The sequence below is a fragment of the Erithacus rubecula genome (genome assembly GCF_903797595.1).
Source record: "Erithacus rubecula genome assembly, chromosome: 4".
NCBI lineage: Eukaryota > Metazoa > Chordata > Aves > Passeriformes > Muscicapidae > Erithacus > Erithacus rubecula.
Window position 1 is genome coordinate 38,533,221 of NC_136686.1, and position 15,557 is coordinate 38,548,777.

At 38.0% G+C, this 15,557-nt stretch overlaps 1 protein-coding gene across 4 annotated transcripts in view; it reads left to right on the plus strand.

The window, feature by feature from the left end:
- Nucleotides 1–15,557, plus strand: part of TAFA2 (TAFA chemokine like family member 2) — a 177,731-nt gene that overhangs the window by 11,026 nt on the left and 151,148 nt on the right. The window contains exon 2 of one of the 4 annotated variants that reach the window (XM_079304625.1): nucleotides 2,713–2,804. The exons of the other annotated variants lie outside the window; for them this stretch is intronic. The gene's annotated coding sequence lies outside the window, so the exon portion shown is untranslated. The remainder of the gene's footprint in view (nucleotides 1–2,712; nucleotides 2,805–15,557) is intronic. 4 annotated transcript variants of the gene reach the window in all.

Consider the following 15,557-nt stretch of genomic DNA (forward strand, 5'->3'; position numbering starts at 1 on the left):
TATACAGGTGAGTAATTAGTCAAGCAGATAGCTTTACGTCTCCCCTCTTTTCTCTGGAACTTTTTGGTTCAGCACTGCTTCAGTTCAGTTGCAATCTTTTCTGGTTTCTTATCATAGTAACATGACAGGCCTAGTTCTGTCAGCTGAAATAATAAAATATTTCTCACTAGTGAATGATTCAGGTGATTCAAAGCCAGATTTTTAAAGCAAAATATATTTTTAAGTCTCCCAAACTTCCTACCCATTAAACAAAGAGATTAAATAGTCTGCATATACCAAATCCTTCCTAAGATTTACTGTTTTACTGGAAAAAGTAAGCTATGATTTCATGCTTTGTCCATGCTATTCTATGAGCTGCACATTTCAGTCTCCGTGTCTTTTTCATGTCCTCAGCAATTGTTGGTGATTCATGGCCTCTTTCCTAGAGAGATAATTTGCACTTGTCTGGTTCTTCTAATTTCTGTGCGTATTTTGGTCTTGACCAGAAGATCTGTATAACTTTTATCTAACACCTGAAAACAACATTTTCCCATTTACTGACCAAGCCATTATGACTTAAAATTACTGTTCCTCCATAGATATAATTATTCTTCTTTTTATTTACAGCTGGTACTGGCCTTTGCATGTAAAATACATTTTATACTTTTATACTCTGTAAGTATAACAGTCATTTAAACATTATGTACTGACTGTATATGAATAGCTATGTGGCAGTCAACATTAGCAACTGAAACCATGAGATAAACACACATTGCTTTGCTGTATATGCAATATATTCCTAGATCAGCAGTGGGCTGTGGAGTTCAGACTCACAGTGATGATCATAATAGCAATGAGACATTGGAAAGATTTCAAAGTACTTCTTTCTCTGTTCTCCCACTTTTGAGGTTGTTATTCTTGGCTAATTAAAATTTTGCCTTGCCAAAGAGTGAATCAGACCTACTGTAATTTTTTAGGTATTGGACTAAAGATAGTTTTGGAGGTAGAGGGAAATAGATGATGGAACTCTCTATGTAATGATAAGTTAGTTCCCACAATAGGATTGTTTCTGGTAAAAGTTTTACCAGAAGGTAGTAGTTATTGTTTGAAAATCATTGTTTGCTTTGGTTTCTCCTTTCCCCTCAGATCAGGAGAATTCTTGAATTTAATTCATTGCCATGAAAAAGTGAGTGGAGCCCACTGGAAAAGGAAATAGTATAATGGACAAACAATTTCTCTGTTTTATTTTTATCAGCTGCTGCTGAGGCTCTGCAGTGAGTCTGATCTTAGTAAAGATTTTCAGTTTTTATCCATTAGATCTCTTTTGTGAAGGAGAGGAGAAGTGTTTCTGTTAAGTAATGGCCAGAGTTTGAGAACAAGTGGGACTACAATCTAACAAAAGAAGGAACTGGGAATGTAAGAAAAGAACTTCTTTGTACTTTGATGAATGCTTTGTCATATTCTTTCTGCTGGCTAGTGGCAGACACTGTTTCACATAGCACTGTTACAGGACAAATGCAAATTTGTTCAGGCTCTGAGTAGTTGTTTCCACTTTGGAAGAAAGAAACTGTATCTGGCCTCTGCCTTTTCTTCTATTTTTATTTTATGCTCTTTTCATATTTTTGGAAGACATTCTATTAGTGTTTCTCAGAAATGTCTAACCATGAATTGTAGAAAAATCTGTCTGCCTATGACATTCTATGGAAGCCTGGTTTGTAAGGTATTTTTAACTATTATAATTACTTTCTAGCATTGAAAAAACAAAGCCATAATTGGGGAACAGGAGAATGTTCATGTCCTTCCTTTTCTTTTTTTTTTTTTTATTTTTAATTTAAACAATCTTTAACTTGGACTTCTGCCCAAGAAATACTTCCTTTGGAAAATGAAATTGAATCTATTGTTCTACTAGATTTTTTTGGTAGGTTTTTTTTTTCTTTTAAAAATAATTATTATTGAATCAAACAATGTCTTTGATTAGTAGCAACATACTAACAATTAAGAATTTCACTATACCTCTAAATACCTTCTTCTACAAAAATTTGATCTCTAAATTAAATACCCCTCACTCCTGTGAATGAATGCCAATTACATTAAGTAGTGCTGTAATAAAGGAGCACAACTCCTTAGTTTTCTTTTTATCAGCATAATAAGTTATAGCAGTAATAAGAGAGTTTAATTTTCCAGTATAATATCCAGTGAACTTGTAATGGTGCCTGAACTAGGTCTAATTTTCCCCCCCTTTCTTTGCCATTTGAGGGCACTTCCTTTCAAGCCTCTAGTCCTTTATCTGTCTTTGAGCATAGGTAATATTTTGCCATTCCATTGGCTTTCAACACTAGGCTTCCTTGGTTAGTCTGATTAGTGGTCAGGGTTGAATAAAACAGACAGAAACATTTAAAATCCAAAGTTATTTTTAATATTAAGAATCAAATATAGGAAGCATAAAATGGATGTTAAAATACAGTATGCTCTATCCTGCACTTCAGTTTACCTCTTCTATTTAGTACCCTGAGTTGGTTTAACTTCTGCAGTTGCTCAGAGATCTGTGTTACACAGTGGCTTTTTCAGAAAAAGCTAAAGGTCTTCAGCAACAGACACTGCTATCATTAAAACTGGTTTTTAAAATAGCATCATATCCCTTCATGGTTAGCTTCATGTGTTCAGTTTCTCTGCTAGCCTACAATACTATAAAGCTTTCAGACTGAGCACTGCATACCTCCTTTTTAATTTCAGTCTCAGAGGTGACGAAGGAGGTTTAAAACCTGCTCAGATGGCCTAGATCTGTCAGAGAGAAGAGAGTCAAGCCCTTCACATAACCATTGCAGGTACTCTGAAATTCACTCTGAGAATCTCATATAATAAAAGCTCTTTGGGTGGCTGATTTTGACTGAAAAGGTGAAGTTGGAGCCACCTCTCAGCATTTTCAGCACTAATGAAACTCGTGGTTGGAATTTACCTTTTCACTGATATTATTATATCTAGAAACTGGATAACAGCTACAATTGTGTTTTACCACCCCCTTGTGCTACTTGATTGGCCTGAATATCTTTTTCCAGCAATTAAATTTTGTGACTTGGAATGATACAGCTAGATGTAGCAGTCTCACAGGTCTCATAGTATTATGCTTCCTTGCCTGTTCAAACATATGGTAGTAATTTTATTTTTTGAAGTTATTCTTTCTAATCTTGAAGCCTCTGCTCAAAAATGTATTAAACCTCCTGGTATTTGGAGAAGAGTAATAATGGTGCATCATCAAATAAAATTCCTGAGCCAGCATACAGGACCTGAAAATAACACCTTTATTTTTAGTTTAATGGTAGAAGAAACTCCTTCTTTAGAGACTTCAGTGTTCTGCAAAAAGTAAAACACTTTGTATGTCACCTTGTTACTATTTTGTGAAGTTTGAAGGAGAGTCCAGTACTGCTTGGCTTTAGGTGTTGGAAATTTGATCATAACCTATCAAAAAGGGCATTAAAGGCAGGATTCAGTTTGAGATTGACACCTAAAATAAGTGTCCAATTGCAATTGGAGGTAAGTATTTTAGTTTCACAGTCAAGTGAGATCCAGGGTAGGATTCAGGTGTACAACAATTTAAAACTCTCTAAAGCATCTTGTCTGGCCTCCAAGTACTACTTCAGATGGTTGCAGAACCCTGTCTGAATTAGATGCAAAATGGCTTGCATCACATCTGCTATCCCTTCTCTTGGGCATTTCAGATGGCTCTGGATGACTATGTTTGGGCACTTGAATCTTGTTGCTTATCAATAGGCCTAGAAAATTATTCTGCTTGCTTTAAAATACTTTGAATCAACTAAATTGTACTTCAAATCACAGCAAGTTGGTTAAATTGAATAACTTGCCTTAAAGATGACATTTAAACTATTTGTAGTGAACGTTTTAAATGTGGCAAAATATTTAAGATATTTGGATGGACTTTAGAGCAATGCATCAGATCAATAACATGTCCATCATCATGTTTCCCTGTGTACTCACCACTGGTGAAGCTGCCCCTTGAGGACTGTGTTCAGTTCTGGGCTCCTCACAACAAGAAGCTGGTGTGATGGGCAGTGAATCTGGGGAAGGTCTGGAGCACATAAGGAGCAGTTGAGGGAGCTGGAGGTGTTTACCTGGAGATGAGGAGATTCAGGGGAGGCCTCATCACTCTTTACAAGTGCCTGACAGGAGCCTGTCCCTTGGTGGGGGTCAGCTTCTTCTCACGGGCTACTTGTGACAGGATGAGAAGACAGAGCCTCAAGCTGTGCCAGGGGAGGTTCAGCTTGGACATCAGGAAAAATTTGTTCATGGGAAGGGTGGTCAAGCATTTGGATGGGCTGCCCAGTAAAGTGGTAGAGTCACCATCTCTGGAGGTGTTCAAGAAGTGACTGCACATGACAGTGCTGTGGTTTACTGACAAGGTGATGATGGGGCAAACATTGGAATGATCTTGGAGGTCTTTTCAAACCTATGATTTAGTTAACTGAACTGACTACTTATATTTCAATGCCTAAATATAGGTGCTATCATCCTGAACATATTGGTACCTATATTACTGATAGAGAAAAGAAAGAATAGTAGCATCACATGCAACAGTAACAAAAGTAATTAACATTGGAGGCAATTTCTGCTAAAACTTTTACTTTCATTTAATTGTTGTCTGTTTAGTGGTGTAGTCTAATACGAAATCCTAATGTGTGAAAACCCCTCTACTACCCCTTGAAAGCCTGGATATTAAGCTGAGGTCTGAAATATCTTACAATTATAAGACTGTTAATCAAACTCTTTAAGCTAGATTTAATGTTTCTGATAATTCTAAGAGAAATAAATAATTAGAGATTTTAATTAATAAAATAATATATAATATGTTACACATATTATACATATAATAGATGTATTAATATGAAATAAATAATCAGCTTTTAAAAGTAGGTCTGGAAAGGGTGATTCCAGCTTTCCTTCTAGTTTACAAGGAGCATGACATCAACTAAATTTTATTTCTCAGGTCAGGTTTTGTTGCTGAGACCATGATCCAGAAGGATAGTTAATTTCAGAACAAGCATTTATTGGACTGTGATGTAATGGGGAAATGGGAGAAGAAGTTTCCACAAGAATGAATAGCCATATATTGAGTGTGTGTAGAAATCTACTTACAGAGTTTCAGAGCAATAAACCATATACAAATTCCTGAAAAAGACATATTCTGTATTAAGTATTTTTGTGACACTGACACTTAGCATGACCTTTTAGGACTGAAGTGCTAAACAATGATAAAACAAAACATTTTTCTCTCCTTTACTTTGGTTCACTTGCAAGACTGATGCCTGCAAGAAAATCTTTCAATCCTTAGTCCTCACTGCACCTGCCTGTCATTATGTGTACAGCTCTAAGCCATACATTGTTGTAGCTGTGGCAGTGGTCCCTGTGTCTTGGCCTATGAGGAGTGGGAAGGATATAATTTCTGACATCTACTAATGTTTTATCAAGCTACTGAGAATGTTATAAGCTTTTCTTCTGGAGTTTTGATTTTCTAATGAGCAACTTGAGTGTGATTCATTAAGCTCCTCTAATTTTGGCTCTTTGTAGAATATAGGTCTACTGGCATCAGTCCCCAAACTCCCACTGTGCTCATTGGCACTGAATAGCATCAATCAATGGAACTGGAAAAAGCAACCAATGTAAAGAAAAGCAACTCTCCTTTCTTTGTATAGTGGGAGTCAGTAATATAAGAAATATATCTGCTTTGCTACTTCTTAAAATCTTAAACTCTTTACTATAGAATTACAGACAATTTTATACAGGAAAAGTGCTTTTGTTTATTATTTGTGTGGTGAAGTGATTCTTAGTGTAGGCAGCAACAGTGTAGACAGTTGAATTCACTTAGTAAATAAAATGCCTGGGTCCCAATTCTGACATGATTATGCAACGTACCCCTTCTCCCCATATTGCCCTTTTGTTTGTCTTCCCCAGAATTACTCTTTTCTCAGTAAATACAAAGTAATTTTTGTTTGTATTTTTATTTGCTGAGGTTCTTCAATGCTTTTATGACAAACCTGCCTTGATTCTTTCCATAGTTGTATTTGTGAAGTTTTTTTTGCAGGACATTTCCATTAGCAGAACAATCAATCAATATCTGATTAATTATAGATTAAATGTCCAAGCAGTATTTATTAATGCAGTTTTCTAACTTCCTAATTAAATGCAAAGCAGGAGAAAATGTTAATTATGGTTGGAAAGATCCTAAATACCATTTTACCATTTTTTGCCATTTAATTGCAAGAAATTATGCAAATAACCAAATATATAAAATTTGGGGAAAAAAAAAAAGTTTCTCATGCTACTTGTAATTCAGACATAACATGTTTTATGGTAGTTAAAATTGTATGCTCCTGCAGGAATTTCAGGGTATTCTCTCATTGTATAAATATTACCTTTCCACTCTCCTTTATTAATGTCCCCTTAAAAAAACCAAACAAACTTTTTAAAATTTTGCTTTAGAATATTTATACAAATTAAAAAAATGGTGGTACATTATTTGTGGTATCATATGACAACTGTAATTCCAAGCTTCAAAACCAATGACCTAATCTGTCTTAAAATGTTAGAGTGGATAGATATGCATATATTGATGGATGCAGTTTAAAACCCTAGGGCCTGTCTAAAATAGAAAGAATTAGCATCAGCATTTTGTACAGCTGAACTGATGGTGAGTACTATTTAGGTTAAATGAACAAGGGATGAACTTTGTTCTGCCCTGGTTCAAGGCACCATTACATACTGGACCAGATTTTGACTGAGCCATGAGCCTGCATATGGCTAGAATTCCCATGAGCTGTGTGAGAACAGCTTTGAAACAAGATATCTGATGGTTAGCCTATTTTTAGGCTATTTACATGGTGGCTTTTGTAGGACCCATATTAATCAGGATACAAATATATTGTGTTTGTAGTGAAAATCTGTCAAGAGTCAGTAAGTTCTTTCTCCATAATGCACAGATTGCATTATTAAATTGAGGTCACTGTTTACATGAAATTATAATCTTTGCTGTTGTTAGCTTTGGGCAGATTTAATTTTGATTGTTATATAGGTGTATTTGTAATCAGTCTCTATTCCTATAATAAAATAGGAGAGTGATAACAGAACTTTGCAAGTTCTTCTGAATACTTTCACCTTTCTTTTCCTCACAAGTTTCCTCAAATGAGTACATCAACATCATGTCCCAGAAAAAAATTCTGCTACTCTTAATTAATTCTACATACAATTTTGTTTCCTTTTCCCAGCAGCACAGAAGAGAGCATCAGAAAAACTAAGTAAAATCTTGATTTTCATTTTACTTTTACTCTAAATGTAGACCATTAAGTCTGTTTTCTAGGGAACTTTTTTTTTTCTTTTTTTTTTTTTTGTAGTTTTATCTGACCTGCTGGGCTACCTCAGCAGCACTGCTTAGAGTTCATGGCAATAAAACTTCAACATAAGGAGTCAGCAGATTTTACCTTTGGTGATGCAGATGTCTTTCTCAGAGCCAATAAGCCAAATCATCCCCAGTCAAAGCACTTTCTGGACAGCAGGTCCAGTATTTTCAGCTTATGCTTGTCCATTGTACTTTTTGTTAGGGATATGAAGTTCTTAGAGCTTCCCTTGACCTAAGTTATAATTTGCAGTTCTGCAGCTCTATGTGGGAGCTTTCTGTGAGCACAAATTAAGACCACATCTGCAAATTGTGAGACAGCCTGCATAACTTACTGTCATTTTCACATGTAAAAAGATAATGTGCATACCATTCACCCCATATGCTGAAAAATAACATTGTATTTTAATCAAGTTCCTTAGTTGAATCAAATTTAAACTACTTGCTGATCTGCCCAGAAGAGTCCTGTTTCAGATCTGTGTAATGCTTCTCTATGATGAGCAGGTCAAAGTTGAAAATTTTCTGGACATGCAGCTTCCTTAAAAGTCTGTCATGAAATCCTGGAAAAAAGGAGATGAGCATTAGGAGGTTTTGTAATCAATCTACTCAGAGAAGCTAAGGGCCATCTTCAAACAGTCTTTGCATAAATAATATTGTTGCACGACTTTACTATAATAATAGCTACAGTGGGGTTTTTTTCCAAAGAATTGTGCAAAGCATTCCCAAGAGAGAAATTTGCTGTTTGCATGTAGTGTGTTGAATTTCCTTTTTACTATTTCATTCAATTGAAATTTTTGGCTTCCAGCCAAATGTTATTTAAAACATTTTTAGGTCTCTACCACTAAACAAACTGTTGTAAGAACTGCATCCTCATTGCACAGAGGATGGGTTGGCATTTTTAGTTTAGTCTATTTAGTTCAGTGACTGTAGCTGTTATGCAGTACAGGTGACAAGAAGGTCCTTTGCCTTTGTGCATTAGAAAGCTTAGTTAGCCAGGGGATACTGTTGTGTCAGCTACAAGGTTAGAATCACTGTGGTCTTCTGATGCTTGAGAGAGCTGTTACAGCCTTGAGATAAAAAGATGTGGCTCTTAAATGCAAGGACTGAAATTCAATGCATTTTGAGTTGTGACATTCACTGTTTTAATCCCTAGTGAAACAACCTTGAAACAATATTCACCTTTACTAATCCAAACAGAGTCTGAATCACTTTTCCTGGTCATGGGAGACAAGGCTATCAGGATACCTGCATGTTACCCTGAGGACCAAATCTGACTTTTCTGCAGGTGTTTTTTATTGGTCATAAATGTATCTGAACTTGGGCTGCAAAAAGGAAAAAAAACCCCAGCCTATCAAATGTCTTAGTTTTGAAGTGGTACTCCCCAGTTTAGTGCTCCCACTGGGGCTCTCCAAACCATGTGCTGCTCATTTGCTTCTCTCTCCTGCTCCAGTGGTGGGATGGAGAGGACAACTGAAAGCACAAAAGATGAAGATTACAGGTTGAGATAAGTCCATTTACTGGAAACAGCAGTGACATAAGAAAACTAGCAGTAACAGCAACAGTGCTAATAGAAGGGGGAATGGGGTGGTACAAGCAATGAACAATCCACACAGAAACCCCCTGACGATTAGCAATACCTGGCTACTCCCTTTACCAAGCTGTGCCAACCCTGAAAGTAGCACTTCCTTGCCCCTTTCTCCTGCTCCCTCCCAAGAATGATGTGAGGTGGTATGAAATCATCTCTGGGTCCTAGCCGTGCCCCTTCCTGGCTACAGCAAAAATTTGCCCAGTCCTAGAACCAGGTCATCAAACTTTGGGATTTTTCTGTGGTTCAGGACTGAGGGATTTTGATCCTTATTATGTGTTGAATTTAAAAAAATTCTGCAGAGGAATGCTTTTGTGACTTTGTTTGTAATAATTGAAAATCCTATATTTTGACATCATAGAGCAATTTTGAAAGTTATGGAAAATGAGAACTTGCATACCCACGCAGTTACCTATGGTGACCTGGACAATTTGTATTGACCTATTTTAATTTTAAAGGAAAAAATATCTCCTTTTATAAATCTTTTCTGTACCTGAATCTGTACCTTTTACACATTCTGTTTGATCTCATGACATTGATGTATTGTTGATGCCTCTGTATATTGGAAATTTACAGTATCCCTCTTTTGGGGATATATACTGTGTTTCTCAAAGCAGGTGCACTAGAGCATTATTGAGTGCCAGTGATGACTTTTGCAAATTGGAATCCCTCATCTTGTAGGCAGATGATTTACAAATCAGGCTTTGTATTTATTTTTTTTTAGGTTTAGACTGAAGGTACTTATTTTCAACCCTTCAGTTTGGAGGACTGAAATTTCTCCAGAAACAGAGAAGTTGCGTATGAAGTGTGTTTGACATGATACTAATTAAGGTTGGAGATAAACATACTCCCTGGGAGACAACATCCCTCATTTGGATGGGGATGCTTGGGGGATAGTCAACTCTTGGAAAAAGGCTTTGAAGTCTTAGTCAACACCTAACACTGATCAGTAAAAGTCCAGCAAGTGTGCAACTCTTGTGCTCTGCCTGAAGTTCAGTAAGTGCTTTCAGAATCTTTATGGAGTCAATTAGATTATGCACTTCAGTTATGATGTGTCATCCAAAGGGCTTAGGAAAGGATAGTGTTCATGAGATGGCAGTTCTGTGGAGAAAGGTCATTCCCATATTATCAGAAAGTGTTTTATAGTAAATATAAGGGCCAAGCAATTGAACTTGTCATTTTCAAAGAGTGCCAGATAGAGGAATCTGTCAGCGTTTAAAAAAACATACAAACATAATGAACCCACATTGTTTTTCAGTACAGAGCTCAAGATCTGTTTTTAGAAAGTAATCTGCCCTCAATGGTTAACTTGAAATAAAAAACAAAATCCTGGTAATTATAAGTCAGTTAGCCTGACCTCAGTTACCATTACCTGGTAAGGTAATGGAACAGTTTATAGAGTGCCATCTCACACGCACTTACAGGATGGCCAGGGCATCAGACCCAGCCAGTGTGGGTTTAGGAGGGGAAAGTCAGATTTGCCCAGCCTGGTCTCCTTTTATGACTAAGTGACCTGCGTGTTGGACACAGGAAAGGCTGTGGATGTTGTCTATTTGGATTTCAGCAGGGCCTTTGACACTGTCTCCCACAGCACACTCCTGGAAAGCTGCAGCCCATGGCTTGGACAGGAGCACTCTGTGCTGGGTTAGGAACTGTCTGGATGGCTGAGCCCAGAGAGTGCTGAGAGTGCTGCATCCAGATGGGGCTCAGACACCAGTGGTGTCCCCCAGGGGTCTGTGCTGGGGCCTGTCCTGTTCAATATTTTATTGATGATGTGGATGAGAGTCTTGAATCTTTCATCAGTAAATTTGAAGATGACACTAAGCTGGGAGTGTGTGTTGATGTGTTGGAAGGTAGGAAGGCTCTGCAGAGACACCTGGAACAGTTGGATGGATGGGCAGAGTCCAACAGGATGAAGTTTAACAAGTCCAGGTGCCAAGTCCTGCGTTTTGGCCACAATAACTCCCTGCAGTGTTCCAGGCTGGGGATGGTGTGGCTGGACGGTGCTCAGGGAGAAAGGGACCTGGGGGTGCTGGTCAGCAGCTGACTGGACATGAGCCAGCAGTGTGCCCTGGTGGCCAAGAAGGCCAATGGCCCCTGGCCTGTGTCAGGAATGGTGTGGCCAGCAGGAGCAGGGAGGTCATTCTTCCCCTGTACTCAGCAGTGGTGAGGCCACATCTTGAGTGCTGTGTCCAGTTCTGTCCCCTCAGTTTAGGAAGGACCTTGAGATCCTTGAGCATGTCCAGAGGAGGCAACAAGGCTGGAGAGGGGCTTGGAACACAAACCCTGTGAGGAAAGGCTGAGGGAGCTGGGGTTGTTCAGCCTGCAGAAAAGGAAACTCAGGGGTGACCTCATCACTTTTTACAACTCCCTGAAAGGTGTCTGTAGGCAGGTGGGGTTGGTCTCTTTCTCCAGGCAGCAACTGACAGAACGAGAGGACACAGACTCAAGCTGCACAAAGGGAAATATAGGTTGGATATCAGGAAAAAGTTTTTTATGGAAAGGGTGATAAAGTACAGGAATTACCTGCCTGGGGAACTGGTGGAGTCAGCATCCCTCAATGTGTTTTAAAAAAGACTGGATGTGGCACATGGTGCCATGTTTTTGTCGAGGTGTTAGGGCATGGGTTGGACTCGATAATCTTGAAGGTCTCTTCCAATCTAGTGATCCTGTGATTTTGTGAAAATATTAAAGATGTTAAAAAAGTGTTTCATTATTTGACTTTTCCCACTTTTCAGAATAATGTTGTTTACAATGTAAATATGTTTAAGTATTTAGGAAAAAGAAGCAAGACCTCAACTTCTGGAAAGAGCAGAAAAATGATGTGAAAGTTTTGGCTGCCCTTCAAAAACTTTAAATCCACAAAATGTGAGATCAATGAGCTTACCTCATCTAGATTTCTGAGAGGAAGTGGTATATGTATGGATCTGTGGCCTAAGCATAGATGTTCTCTGAACCATGCCTGTGCAAAATGTATCAAATACTAGATTTCATAATCTGCTTTGCTTTGATTGTCTGGAATAGAAGATTGTTAATTAAAAAAAAAAAGTTTTATTTTCCAAATAAATGGGCTGTGATTACTAGGGAGATTATTGAAACTGAGATGTTTTTGGTAATGTCCTTTAAGAGGAAGTAAGATATAGTGGGATGGTGGTTTTTTTTTTTTTTTTTAATTTTTTTTGCTATTTTGAGGGCTTTAAAATGTGACTGTCAAAAGAAAAATACCCTCCTAATATGAATGATCAATAAGAAGCTAATGTTGATTAGACTTTTTTCTTGCTTATTACTATGGCTTACCTGCATTGATATTGTGCATGGGGAAAAAACTCAGCTTCTCTTTTGAATGTTCTTGGGATATTTATTTATAATTCAGTCTCTATTCAAAATTGTAAGTTTGGGTGTGGAAAAAGTGATTTCTGGAGCGATGGATGGCATTTGTATATGGAGCCAAACAGATGACAAAGTCCTTTTCATTTCATTTTCATTGCCACATTGAGAACTCAGTGAGAGCTGTTGCAAGGGCAGCATGACAGAAGCAGCTCTGGCACAGTAAGGGCTGCTGATTGTGTCCAAATTCAGCTGCTGCTACCTGGGATGCCCAGGACTAATGGTTTGTGTAGGCAGTGCCAGCAGCTGGAAGGAACACAAACATTTTCAAAAAAGGGAACCAGAAGGCTACAGGTAGGGTCCAGCACATCAGTAGTTTTTGCTTGGAAATGTGTTTCAAAGACAATAAAATTTAGTAATAAATTGGCCGGAAAGAGGTGGCAGATGACCCAGCTTCTGTTTTCAGTACTTTTCATCCCAAACATATAAATATGCAAAGCTTTTACTGATATGTAAAAAGAAAATAGTCTGAAGTAATAACTGGCTGTAGAATTTGGTGGGAATTAGATGTGTGGAGGCAGAGGTGTGTGTGTCTGTTCCTTTCTCCCTCCAATAGACCACTCACGTCAGTGTTACCTGCTTTGCTTGCTCCCCACACAGAGCTGACCTTGTTCTGGCTGGCCTTGTACTTTTTCATTTCTTTGTCTGTGTTAAAGCCAGCTGGTTCTCTCTATGGAAATTCACAGCCAGGACCCTTTCAGCAGATGTCTACATGGCTTCTGCAGCTCTTCTCCTCTGCCCTTCTGTGGCTTTATTAGACTTTTACCCTCACATTACAAAGTGAAAGCTGGGTTACTCAACTTTCTTGAAGTGTGTAGCAATTTGAAGGCTATTTATAGTTGAACTTCAGAGCATATGGAGTGAGCATAGCCAGAATATTTATGACCTCCAGATCACTGCCCTTTCTTCACTCAACCCCCAGATTTACGTAAGACTTTGTAGCCTTTTATTTTTGAACCAGGATCTGTCCTGGTGCATTATACAAGAAGTTTTACTCCTGGAAACTAGATAAGTTAAGTTGCTTTCCAGCAGCATAACTTTATAGAAGTTTTCACACAATTTATAACAAGATTTTAACTGTGAGAAGGGTAATGTTTGTTCAATGTGTAAGGGAGACTGAAGTAAGGTTTGGGAGATGGTATCACCCACAAGACATGCTGAGAAGTCAAATAATAGTGTTGTCAAAGGAGTGCAGTAAACAATGTCTTTATCTCTACCAGCTTTGGTAAAAAATGTGCTGCACTTGTTATTGCATGAGAATTCTTGCTGCTTTAGCTGGAGGTGGGCTCAATTTGCACCAAACAAAGTGTTGAGACCTCTTTTAGGACAGTGGCTTTTGTCAGTGAGGGAGCAGAAATACACATGGCTGTTCAGCCTCTGAAAAAGGCTGGAAAACACCCTGTGATGTCTCAGGGAAAACAGTAATCTCTGCAGAGATTTATATTTTTTACAACTCAGATTTTAAAACTGCTTTCTGGAAACTTGTGACATTCTAAAGTTCATTCAGGCCTGTGTTTGAATACTCAGGGTTCAAAGCCTCCATAAAAGTATTTCTAAATGTGCTGCTTGCAGAAGTGACAAAGCTCTGAGGTCTTTGTGCAAATACAAAGCTGGGCCAATCTTTTTTATACCTGTTTTTATTTTCAAATAAAAATTTTGCTTAATATTTGTAGAGTTAGCAAAAATCTTGAAAAAACCTCATGTGAACATCTTTCTCTGAGTACTTGCATTATTTTGAGGGAAAAAAATATTTTTAAAAGGACAGTAAACCTGGGTTTTTTTTTTGAATGGTTATATGATTTTGATGGGCGTTTTGTGTATCTCATTCAGTGTATACCAGAAGATATCTAGGTGAAGGAATTACCTGTACTCAGGCTTCTAATGCAATCTCGTTTCCCCTATGTAAGGACAAATTTTTGAGAGTATTTTTCAAACAGAAAAAGATAAATTGTCCGTTGTAGATAGGAGACATTCCTCTGTGATATAAATTGACAAGAATTCCCAATGAAAGTTTAAAGTGTAAAAAAGAAATTAACTGCTACCAGAGAGTATCACCTCTGCTTCATTTTCAAGCTTCTGGAAAGTGTTATTATTCTGATAGGGAACTGAATAGAAACCTTTTCATTTAAGTTTTCATCCAAAGTCAGAAATCTGTTTTGGAGTTCAACCTGAAGTTTTTGAGAGAACAGATGTGGTTACTAAGGTGGCCTTTTGGTTATGGAAAGTACTTAATTTTGAGTTCAGTGTGTGCAGTTACTCTGGAGTGGGAGGCTGCATAATATTGTCAAAAAGGCATTGCAGGAGAACTTCTACATTCCCTGGCTAGCTCCTTGCCATCTGTCTGCAGTGTTGTGACCATCTCTAGTTAATTATTCCTTCAGGCTCTCAGCAGATCCTGTACCTTCCAAGGTGATGCCCTATGGAGGTTATGGTTTTCTTCAGGCACTTGGCAGAGCATGTTCTCTTAGCTGGGGATCTCACTCAAACTCTGATAATTGAAAATAATGTCACGACTCCTAGGTGTTTGTCTCATACACTTAGCAACGTGGGTTGAAGGGAATATATTACAACATGCTTCCAGGATTCTTTATATTTTTTTGAGTGTAATTGATAACAGATTTTTATTCATGGTGGTGCTATTGATCTCTGTTTATCTGAGCTTGCATCTTAACTGTCCAGAAAACCAGTAAGACAACAGGTGCATCAGGCAGCAAATATACAACCCAAATCAGGTGGTACTGTGACCTAATGTTTCCTCGTGTAACAAAACTAGAGAACAAGATTATTAGTTGCAAAGATGGGGGTCTCTTTTGGGAAGGGCCCTGAAGTTTTCTTGGTCTCAAGATGAGTATTACAGGCAAGTGGGATATGTAATTAATAATGTTTGAAGGGTTCAATATTTGTAGTAGATCAGCTGTCTTCCATGTAGGAGTGATCAGCTAGGGATCAGGAAATTTTTAAGTGCCCTAGGTTGGACAGAGTGATGAAAGAGTATGAAAGAAATCCCAGAGTATGTGTGGTGGAGGAGAAAGAGAACAATGATGGGTTTTGTAGAGAGGCAGAGGACATTCTTAGCATGGTTTGCAGAACTGCTTGCTGCAGATTGTTGTGAGCTCTAAAACTGTACTTGACTCCAGAAATGGTCACTTCCATGAAGAAAATTCCACAAAGTTCTTAAGAAAACTAAAAAAAAAAAAGCCATCT